This window comes from Pseudopipra pipra, chromosome 1 (genome assembly GCF_036250125.1).
Source record: "Pseudopipra pipra isolate bDixPip1 chromosome 1, bDixPip1.hap1, whole genome shotgun sequence".
NCBI lineage: Eukaryota > Metazoa > Chordata > Aves > Passeriformes > Pipridae > Pseudopipra > Pseudopipra pipra.
Genome location: NC_087549.1, coordinates 14558210 through 14570305, shown reverse-complemented (window position 1 = coordinate 14570305; position 12096 = coordinate 14558210).

Genomic DNA, 12096 nt, shown 5'->3' with positions numbered 1-12096 from the left:
GCCATGTTACCTTACTCTGACCTGCAAATGCTGCCACCAGAGGCTAATGTGATAGTTATTGGATTTGCTGCAGAGTTTGCCAACCAGGCTGTCAATTGTATATCTGCTGTGATACACGGTTTTGTAGAATAGACAGCAGTATGCTTTAAACAAGGCAACACTAAAACCTTTTGGACTCCTTGTGGGACAACAAGTAACCATAAACCAATAATTTCCATTAACAATTAGTCTGTTCTGGAATTTAACTAGCGTTCTTCAGTGGAAGAACACTGTTACGTGAGATCTCTGGCCGTATGATTTCTTCATTTTTGACTGCGTTAATTTTGCTGTACCTTCAGATATTGCCAAGATCGTATTGGATTTGCTTAAGGGTCTGTGTTATGGGTTCTGTAGCAGAAGCGGATTATTCATACATTTTCATAGTTTGTGACTAAATGACCGTATAAAATGGCAGTGAAAGAAAAAAAGAATGAGCAGTATGTAATATACAATATTAGCAAGACACCTCCCACCTATCAGCCTTCAATAATTGAAATTCTTTTCTCTCACCTTTGAAGGGAAAATACCTTCTATTTTACATTGAACATTTAAATGGCTGTTTCCTGTTCTGTGTCTGTAAAATCACAGAGTCATAGAATCATTCAGGTTGAAAAAGGTGTCTGAGAGCATCAAGACCAAACTTTGACCAATCACCACCTTGACAATTAGACCATGGCACTAAGTGTCATGTCCAGTCGTTTCTTGAACACCTCCAGGAATGGTGACTCCACCACTTCCCTGGGTAGTCCATTCCAATGTTTAACAGCCTTTTTCATGAAGAAATTGCTCCTGATCCAGCCTGAATCTCCCCTGGCACAGCTTGAGGCTATATCCTCTTGTCCTGTCATTTGGTGCCTGGGAGAAAAGTCTGATACCCATCTAGATACAGCCTCCTTTCAGGTAGTTGAAGAGATAGTAAGGTCCCCCTGAGCCTCCTTTTCTCCAAGCTAAACACCCCCAGCTCCCTCAGCTGCTCCTCACAGAACTTGTGCTCCAGACCCTTCACCAGCTCCATTGCCCTTCTCTGGACACATTCCAGCCCCCGGAATGTGACGGACCCGAAACTGGACACAAGATTCAAGGTGCAGCCTCACCAGTGCTGAGCACAGTGGGACAATCACTGCCCTGGTCCTGTTGGCCAGACTGTTTCTGATACAAGCCAGGATGCCATTGGCTTCCTTGGCCACCTGGGCTGGCTCATGTTCAGCCACTGTTGACCAGCACCAGGTCCTTTTCCACTGGACAGCTTTTTAGCCTCTCTGCCCCAAGCCTGTAGGGGGTTGTTGTGGCCAAAGTGCAGGACCCAGTACTCAGCCTTGTTGAACCTCATATCGTTGGTCTCAGCCCATTGATCCAGCCTGTCCAGACACCTGTGTAGAGCCTTCCTACCCTCCAATAGATCAACACTCCCACCGAACTTGGTGTCCTCCACTTAGTACAACCCAGCAGGATTAAACCCTGACAAAAATCTGCAGAGTAAAAATAACCAGCCGTTGAAATTTACTGGTAACAGACAATGGAAATTGTTAACATTCAAGTGTGAAAAGTTCACCCATTTTTTAAATTTATCATATGCACAAATGTTAATTACATTTTTAAACGCCTGAAGCCTACAAATTTTGAGAGCACAAAAGAAACTATAGTAACCTGTTAGACACTTGTCCTTTTCTTAGACTTTTCTTTGGCACTCTCGATAAGTGAGTGCTAATAGAAGGGCTGACAACAGAAGTGCATTTCTGATGCAAAACACCAAGGACAGGATGAACGGTCAAACCTTAAAGAAAAGAATGGGGCCTTTTTGTTGTGGAAATGAAGCTGCGATAATGTTCCCAGACTATAAACTGGCAGCCTGGAATGGCAAAAACCATAGGAGCTTTTTCAAATTCTTTATCGGTGTCAGCAGATTTTTTTTTTCTTCCTGTTGGGGTTTTTGTGAAGAAAAATGTGAAATTTTATGTGAACAGTTTGTTACTGTATATAGCTCTTAGCAACAGGGCTGCAGAACATAAAGGCAAAGATTTTATTGTCCATTCATGAGCCTATTAGCACTATTAGTGAGATAAAAATTCTGTGACTGAGGTGTTCTGTTCCCAAAAATTAAACAGCATTAAAAAATTAGTCTCTGCAAAAAGTCAGCGGTGGAGAGGAATTCTTAGTAATCTTTACATGACTACTTGTGACTGCTTTACTCACCACATGAAAGAGGCAGAACAGCCTGTTGCACCATCTGTCTAAGGAGGCTGGTAATTTAACGCCATCATTATTGTTAATTTATGTATTATATTTCTATCAGTACCTACATGTCATGAATGGCCTCTAGGTCAGGTCAGTGGGCTAAGGATACCTGGGGTGTGTTGCTGACCTGTCCTTCTCCACCCCTGTAAAAGCCTTCCTCTCTCCTGCCTCCCTCCTCACAGCATCACTCCCACCTTCCCAGTCCCCTACAACGACTATATGGAATCTTCTTTGCATTGCCTCCTTGTCTCCAAGTATGGGTGAAAAGAAGGTAAATTTTCCAGACAGGAACCAGTCAGGGGGAGATACAGACTACCACTACCATTTATTAGGATACATTTTGTGAGTTAAGCTATTATTAATGATGGAATAAAGCTGTTAATGGTAACAGCATGTAACTATGGGTACTGTCCATTCAGTTACCCCTCTCAGTTGTTCATTTTACTCAGCTAGAGCAGCAGTAAGGAGGCCAACCCTGGGTGTTTATTGAGAAGCAGAGGTCATACCAGTGCACCAGTGGCTTTTAGGAAGGTGTTCTGAAGTCCCTTCCTGCCCTGTACAAGCCCTGTAGACTGTGATCTGTGGCTGCATATGGCAGCTGCCACCTCCTTGGCTATGGTGTGAGTTATAAAATCTAGTGGTGATGCTCTTGCATAGTGATAGCCTTGGACACACTCCACAGGCTCCTGCTGTTCTGAATTTATCAACTATCTTGGATTCAACTAGAACAAGTCTCCAGAGCTCATCACGTTTTGTGAGACTTTCACACACTACCTCTCTGTGTGCACTTTTCCTCTTGCTGTTTTCTGGTAACAGTTTCTGTGTGCAGACATGTTTCTATCCACGGGGTCCATTCACCCAAATTCACGCAGAAGTTGGACTTGTGACAAGTATCAATAAAGTGTGAGCAGCCCTTGCTGTGTCCCCCTGCAGTATGAGGTGGATGCTCTGTTTGTACCTGAAGGAAATTTCCATACGAGCGATCTCCACCAGTTCAGCATGGTCCTTCGTGCATGTCAGAGAAGCCTGGTGACTTTGCCTGTAGGAATGTCCTCTTTAATGAGGCACGTAATTTAAAGCTAGCACAGTTGCCTCTGTCCTGCACGGCTACTTTGGCTGTACCCATACAGCCAGTTAGAGCATTTGCCCTGAAGAACACAGAATTATGGCCAGAACATAATGAAGAAAAATGGCAGAATGGATATAGAGAAGGCCTGAAATACAGTGAAGGTCTCTTAACCCAGCCTGCAACATGACCCTACAGACCATACTGCCATGAATCAAACCTCCCCATTTTCTTAACGCTCAGATTATTGTCTTTTTTTTTTTTTGTCTTAAAAACATTAAATAGACCCACAAGACATAATCAAGAAGTTAATGACAAATCTGGGCAAAAAGCCCAGAAATGCCTTGTGCGCAGTTGCCTGTCCTGTGCATTAAAAATTCTTTATTCTTTTTCATTTCTTTTTGCTGAAATGAAAACTATTCTTAAATCCAACTTAAATTTCATTGCTAAAAAATTCTTCCTTGATTCAGCTGAGGCAAGGCACAGTGCCTGCAGAGAAGGTCTGAAGCTGGTCTTTCCCCTTCACTTTGATGAATTCTTTTTCCAGAAAGGCCAGCATACATCTGCCCCATAAAACAGGAAACATGAACTTCAGATTTTTCAGCACCAATTACCCAATCAGATATACCAGGTCTACTGAGGCACCACCCATCCCTGGAAGTGTTTGAAGACAAGATCAAACCACTTTGCAGTCAGCAGGATGGAAATGTAACTGATTTGCACTTGCCTAATACTGCCAGTTGAAGGATGAGCTAGCTCTTCATGCATTTTTGCACTGGAGGTGGCCAAGAATTGATAAAATATGTATTTTACTAGTAATTTTACTCAAGCTTTGCAGGTATGGCAAGGCAAGAGATTGAATATACCGGTAAGAAATAGAAAAGCAGCTCTCCTTAGCAATGCAAAATCATTCTCTAAATCTGTTATTCAGGGACTGAAATGAACAGTATAACCCTCTTGTTTTCCCATCTCTGCCTATGAATAGTCATATATTTCACTCGCATCTGTATTTGTAACATTTTTAACCTAATCATCAAGCAGTATATATGCAAGGAAGATAAAATACAATTTCTGCTCACTGACCTTTCAGTCCCTTAACATATAAATTGTTTAAGAAAGCCTGCTGAATATTTTCTTATCTTCTGTCACTGGAAATTTCATGCTCCCTGTGAGGCTTGGTAGGATGTTTAATATAGACACTGCGTGGTGTGCTGATTGATGGGACACACTGCAACCCGGACAGCTTTCTGTGATTTAACACATAACAAACCACAAAAAAACACAAAAATCACACAATATTTCAGAAGCACACATTTTTGGAACCAAGTTTCACCCTTATGATGGCCTGGGCTCCCTTGGGACTGGTTTCAGGGTAGGGAGGAGGGCTGGGTAAGGTCCCTCTCCAGTTACCAAGCAGCAGGTCCCCACCCCTGTCCCTCAGGGACAAAGCTCCAACCTATTAATACATCCTTCACACATCAGAGATTAGAGCAAGGGACTCTCTGTAAACATTGGTCTCCAGGACCATATTCTGGTGTGGTAGAAAAGCCATCCAAAGTGAGCTGTAAATGAGAGAGGCTGAGTCCTGAATGCAAACTGATTGCAATAGTGCTGTGTTTTGCATCAGCAGTCTTAAGTAAAATTAATCCATGTGGAGCAGTCATATAACACAGCAGTATGGTTTCTCCAACTTACACTTTTTATGTAAAAGTAGTTCAGGTACCTGCATATCCCTGCAGCCGGCAGCACCAATGTGTGCTGTGAAACCACACTGCAGCTGCCTCAGTTAAATAAGGGAGGGGCTGGATTTAGCAGTGGATAGAGACTGACTTGAACTGTGGCATCCCCACTAATCGTGCTATTATCTTAACCTTTAACTTAAATTTTGTCCATCTCCTACTAGCAAAAATCATTATCAGGTGATGTTTTGACTTCGAGAAACCTGAAGTGTTAAGGAAAGCTCAATCCCAGCCAGCAGCTAGAGTGAGAAAAATGTTGAAGTTACAAGAAGTCACTAATGTCAAATCCAAGTATTCTGGCTATCAATTCACACATTTAAGATAATTGATGAGCTTATCTTAGTACTTGTGAGCTAAGCAGAGGCCAGCTAGGGTAAAAAGCTGCTATCTAGGTGCAAAAGAGAGGTTTGATTAAAGTGGAAGCAGCTGATGAAGGAGTTCCTGTGCTAGCCCAGCTCCAGGTTTCAGCCCCTCAGATCCAGTGAGCATCCCAGGACCTCCCCATCACGGACAGCTCAAGTTGAAACACCAGGCAGCTCAGCACTGGGCACGTGCTGCAGCAAGGGCTTTTCAGGCAGCAAACTCTGGCACAAAAAATGCTGAGGGCCCCGTCAGCAGCTCTGAACATGCAACAGGGCACTTGCCGAGGCTCCTCTTCCAACACACCGTTTCCTTTCCATCTGCCTGACACATGGTGGCCAGAGGCAGCTCGCCTTTGGAGCCTTGTGGTGTGTAAGAAGGTTGTGCCTATACTGATGGCGTTCATAAATGGAACTCTCCACCAGGCAATAAGGTGGGCACTTATGCCATTTATTCTGTATTGCTGGGTGGGTTTCGGTTGTTGCTTTTTTTTTTTTTTTTTAATCTACTCCATGTGAAAGAAAGAAGCTAACAATGACCTTTTGAAAGACAGGTTTCTTCAGAATGCTTCTACTATGTCAGCGAATGCTAAATCTCCAGTGTATCTCTTTTCTCTTATCTTCCTTTTCAAGAACGTTATGAGAAATTGAAATGTCCATAGCATTGTCATATTAAAAAAAAAATTAAATTTAATTTGAAACAATTATTCAAAGAAAAGTTCTAGTAAAAAATTTATAGACACTATTTAAACATTAATAATATTCAATATATTAAAATACTGACAATGCTTTATACTTTGTCATAAAATAGGAAAGTCAAGTATCATCCCTATCCCTTTTTGCAATCAATTTCATAAATCTACATCAGAGAAAAGCACATTCCTAGTCCAATTAAATGTGTATAATGAAATATTTACATATAATTTATGACTTTGAGTTATAGAATTGTTAAGAGTTAAATCCAAAACTGGGATTGCATTTCCAGTACATATATTTTATTAATGGTACTTTCAGAAAGATACTTACAAAGTTAGGATGGGAAAATGAAGAATAGAGAATATAGGAAAAAGCAAAATCAGGACTATATAGTCCTCAGAAATCACACCTATAATTTGCTTACCCTGATAAGGATACAGTCTCAAAATTATTCTTCTTAGTGCTGCCAGCAGGCCAAGGATGTGATCCTTCCCTTCTGCTCAACCCTGGTGAGGCCACGCATGGAGCGTGCTGTACTGCCCAGTACAAGAAATACAGACATACTGGAGGGAGTCCAATAAGGGACCATGAAGGTGTTGAAGGGTCTGAACCATCTCTCCTATGGGGAAAGCCTGAGAGAGCTGGGACTGGTTAGTCTGGAGAAGAGAAAGCCTGGAGAAGAGATTGTGGGATCTTATCAATGTATCTAAGTAGCTGAACAGAGGGTACACAGAGGACAGAGCCAGGTTCTTTTCAGCAGTGCCCGGTGACAGGACTGGAGCCAATGGGCACAAACTGCAACACAAGAGGTTCCCTCTGAACATGCAGAAACACTTCTTCACTGTGAGGATAACCAAGCACTGGCACAGGTTGCCTAGGGAGGTTGTGGAGTCTCACCTTGGAGATATTAAAAAAAACCACCTGGACATGGTTCTGGCCAACTGGCTCTGGGTGGCCCTGCTTGGTCAGAGGGGTTGGACCAAGTGACCTCCTCTTGACCTGTCCCTTCCAATCTCAACCATCCTATGATTCCTTGAAAGGGACAGGACCTGAATCCTGTGCTCTGAAAGACCTAAATTAGATGAGTTTCCACTGTTCTTCTTGCAGCCATTTGCTAATCTCCAGTGATCCTTCTCCATGAGAGTGGTTGTCAGTCCAGACAACTATCATGTGTTCATGCAGTTATAGGCTTTCAGGTGATAGTTGTTATTGCCCGTGTCATCCACATCAACACGACTTGCAGGGAGACACTTAAAGATAAGGGGGATGACACAGTTAGAACTCACCAGTTCAGCACATCTATTCCCAAGTGACAGTTTATAAGGAACAACCTTAATATTTGTATTTCCTATCTTGAAATACTTAGCCTTGCAGATAGTGTAGTCTTCTAACACTTTCAAAATTTCTTAAAAAAAATTAATTAAATTAATTTACCATATCTAATTCCATTTAGTAGGTCCACAAAGGACAGTCAAAAGCACTGATCTAAAGACATTTAGTAACACAGCCCAGACTTCCACTAGATGAATTCAAGAAGCAGCTGGTAACACTTACACAGACCAGCTGTCTGTGCGGAGATCGGTGTATCAGTCATAGGGCAGTAACACAGATTGTCAACTGTGGGTTCTGTTCATGGTTCTTGAAGTGAATCTTACTCTGATTTTTACAGATAGGCATATAGTGCATTTGGGGTGTTAAGGTAGTAGTTTAGCAACATAGACTGATTTCTGTTGGAATCATATGGTATTGAGCCCGCTCTTTCTAACAGAATTTGGCTTTTGCAGTTGTGCAGTGGCCCTCTGTGGACCTCCCAGTAGTGCTGTGAGCTGGCAAAACCCAGCAGGTCAGGACAACAGCAGGGGATCAAGGCGAGAATGCTCAGGGGTGTGCACTTTGCACTGAAGCAGCAGAAACTCAGAGAAGTAGATTTCTTAGAGCTAAGGTTCTCCCTCTGCCCCCAGTTTAACTGTTTGTTTTCCCTGGTCAAGGGTGATCTCTGAAGTGAAAATTCATCCAGAGTTAAGAATCTTTTCCTGATGGTATGTTTGCTATAATTGGTGTTTATAAGTTGTTCCAGGGGGGATGAAACGTGGTCAGTGCAGATGGGATGCCCAGTGATATTTTCAGCAAACATCCATTGAGTTCTGCTTATCATTGTTACTACAAATATGTTTTTTATATATATATATACATACACATTATATTTAGATATATTTTCCTACATATTTGTTATATATATATTTTAGAAACTCAGTATTTGCCCAAATTAGAGGTTTTTCATGGGCACAGCACAAATTTTGCCAAGTTGTATTTCCCTATTACTATGTGTAAACATAACGAACATGTGAAATATTAGTTCAAGCTCTTGCAAAGTTATTGACCCTTTCCCCCTCTTATTCTCAGAAACAGCTGAACTGGCTGTACCAAAATCTAAGAATCAAAACAAAAACATAACCAGCTAGAGTACATAAAGTAAATGTGCTACAAATGATTATGTCTGGCAAAATATAAGCCACTGAAAGCAAGAACTTCATGGGAAAATATCAGACAGCCAGAATTATCAGGATCACCTATCATGATCCACTGATCATTTAATAGAGTTAAAATGGAAATTGGTCTTGACTATATTGAAATCACATTATGGTTTCATTTTGCCTTTATAGGAAACATCTGGGAATGCTGGAACTTATTCATACTTTAGGTCTCCTAACTCTTGTACCTCATCCCTGAAAGTTTCTGAGATACTCATAGTAGTTGGCAACTTTCATTCCCGCAACAGAACTCTTGCCTACATCTAAGTCAACACAAATTTATAAAGAAATTAAAGGCATGCAATAAGCCTTAGAAAATCTGCAGCATTTTCTGTGGCATTTAATTTTCCTTTAATGACTTTTCATGATAGGCAATATGTGATAGTTATTGCTAAGACAAAAACATTAAAAAAATAGAGAATGATGCAAAAGGTACCTGTTTAGGGAAAAAACTTACATAGAGGCTGAAGAATTAATTTTCAAAGGATTTATGAAGATGTGTGAGCTGGAGGTCTTTTTAACAAAAATGATATCATTTAAACTCTCTCAGTTGTGGCTATACAAACATTTCAATTACAGTACCCCTATAATAAGAAGAGAAGCAGACTTCTGGATCTGCATACTTGTGTCTCTCTGCTTGTAGATATTGTATATTTGGAAGGTATATGCAGTTAAATTTTACACTCCAGGACATATAAAATGGGCATATAGGGTGCAACCCTGCAAGGTGCTGGTACTGTGTTCATTGCCACACTATAATGGCTCTCTGCAGTCATACCCTGATGGGTCTGGTCTGATGTATCTGTAGTTAGAATTGTGCTGAAGGGACTTGCTGGGCTTGGTTCAGAGATGAACCTTTACAGCATTAAGTCTGTGTTAATTCACACACTTGCATTGATGCTGTATTTCAGCTCTCAGATTGTTAACTTTTTGATCCTAATTATTTTTGCTTCTTTTTCAGATTATTTGGGTAACTAACAAATATACATCCAGTGGTTGCTTCTCTAGTGAAGGATTAGGTTGGCTGCCCTGTAGCTAGCAGGAATGCTATATCACTTGAAAATGGTGTGAGAAGTGCCTATTTTTATGACAATTACTTTTACATTTCTACCCAAATGAATTTATCTATCCTGAAAGAGTCATGGTGTAATTTAGTTTGATAGGTACCTTCTGCTAATAAAAATCTTTTCCCCATATCTTTAGCTGAAGGTGTGCTCCCCACCAGCTCTCCAGGACTCGACTGGATTTAAACCCAGAAATGCAGAAACTGAGCAATGGAAGTGAACTGTCAGCAGCTTTTGAATCCAAAGCACTGAATGTTGCTGTGAACCCAGAATAATAAACTGTGTTTCAAGATGTAGACCCTGTGGATGAAATATATATTCCATAAATGGTTCTGAGGACAACATTATGGATAAGCTCCACAAGCTTCTTGGTCCAATTTGGTAGCAGAACACATGGCATTGTTTGGAAATTACAGAAATATTTTAGTGAGGGTATAGGGGTAAGTGATGTTTATATTAAAATTTGCAGTTTTACTTGCCTTTTGGAGAGAAGAGTTTATTTTTTGAAAAAAGTGTTTAAGAAGTACATATGAATAGGAAAGAGTCTTTGTCTCATTCTTGAGTTAAATTTTGTAGAATTTTTAGTTCTTTAGCTGTCTATGCTGATTTCTTTGAGATACATGTCACTTCAGATGTTCATTAGTTTAAACTTTCTTTCCTGAAAATAAGAATTTTTAATTGTGCTTTGTAAGTTGATTAAAAAAAAAACAAAAAAAACCCCAACCAAAACCAACCAAACAAACAAAAACCCAACAAACCAGCACTGTTAGTACTAAGCAGCATTTTAACTTTTATTCCTGGATTCAAATAGCTAAAGGATATGAGGATGATTCATAAATGCAGAACTGGCTCGGCAATAAAAATCAGTGCATATAAAATATATGTAACTGTAAAATTTAACATTTAGCCATAAAAGCTAATGTCTACAGGCACAGGAGAAGCTGAGTTATTAACCCTTTTATTGCATGCTGGGCTTTTTAAGAGTTTTGTGGAAAGAGCAACTTTTATATTAATTTTGATAAATGTGCTGGGGAAAGACCATATTGTATTCTCCAGCAACAAAATCTATTAGAAACTGTTGTCTTCTCAGTTATTTCTCTGAGAGGTCAACAAGGACAAGGCAGGCAGTCTGGCACTTGGAATTCCTACAGAATCCCACAGTTCTGAGATTCACTTGAAGGTCTCCAGACTCTTGTAGAGGTCCAAGAAAGCTGCACCTTATGATCCGGTAATTGGATTGTGCGTCAAAAACAAGAAAACCAAAACTTGTTTTGTAAAAACAAAGGTCCAGACAGGGCAAGACAAATTTAGATGAGCAAGGCACGCAAGCCTCTGTTCTGAGACACTGCAAACTCAGTTTGTGCTGCCCAGCAATGGCAACACTGGGCTGCCAGAGGCCACGACTTCATACCAGCCAGAGGTGTGTGCTGGCTGGTTTTGCCTTGCCTACCTTTCCCTCTATGGAGTGGCTGAAGGAAGCAGAGAAGACAAAACAGTTCATATTCTGCAATGTTAGACTTCTACGTTGCCTCTCAAAATGAATGTGGGTTTTACCTCAGCCTGGCAATGGTACGTTCAACTGAAGATTTAATGGGAGAAGCTAACAAGCAATTTACTTAAATGGGTACGTATTCAAAGCCCAATTTGTTTCTGACTGATGGCAGTAGTAGTCTACCACTGGCTTCAAAGAAAGCTAGATGAGTACCACTCAGTGAGGGTAATATTGCATCTCCTTCTGTGTGCTGCAATTAAAGTACTAGAAGTATGTCTGTAAATGCTTTACAGTGTAATGCAGCTTTTGTCTCTGCAAAGGATTTTACCTTAAAATAAAGTGGAAGGTATTTTCCATCTTCTATAGTTGGGACAAAAACCTACTACTTAGATCAGACATCTTTAGAACTACTCTGTCTTTTACTAAATGTTGTAGTGTTTAAATATGTTTAATACTTCTACATCTTCAGTACCACAGTCAACACCTGTCCCAGTGAAGACATCTCCTCCCACTCTCCCTCTCTCTCCTCAAAGGGCTCCTTCAGCTCATCTGATTTTTTTTCAGTTCTGGAAGCTCTGCCTTTGAGGGATATGACTGCTGACAAACACCAAATGACCATCCTTTCCGTGCCACTGGATGCCAACGTCCATCCTCTGCTTTTTGAGAAGGCAAATCAAATTTTGTGCACACATGTCTCCTGGAATGTCGAAAGCTTTGGCTGCTGTGTCCACAGGGCTTGCTTTGTATGTGTGTGTATCAGCACTGGGCTTGCTGGCAGTACACCCCACAGCTTCGAGCACTCTACACAGGAGCAGTGCTGAAGTACTGCCTTGAAATTTCCTCAGCTGATGTTATGTTACCATAAAACTTTTATT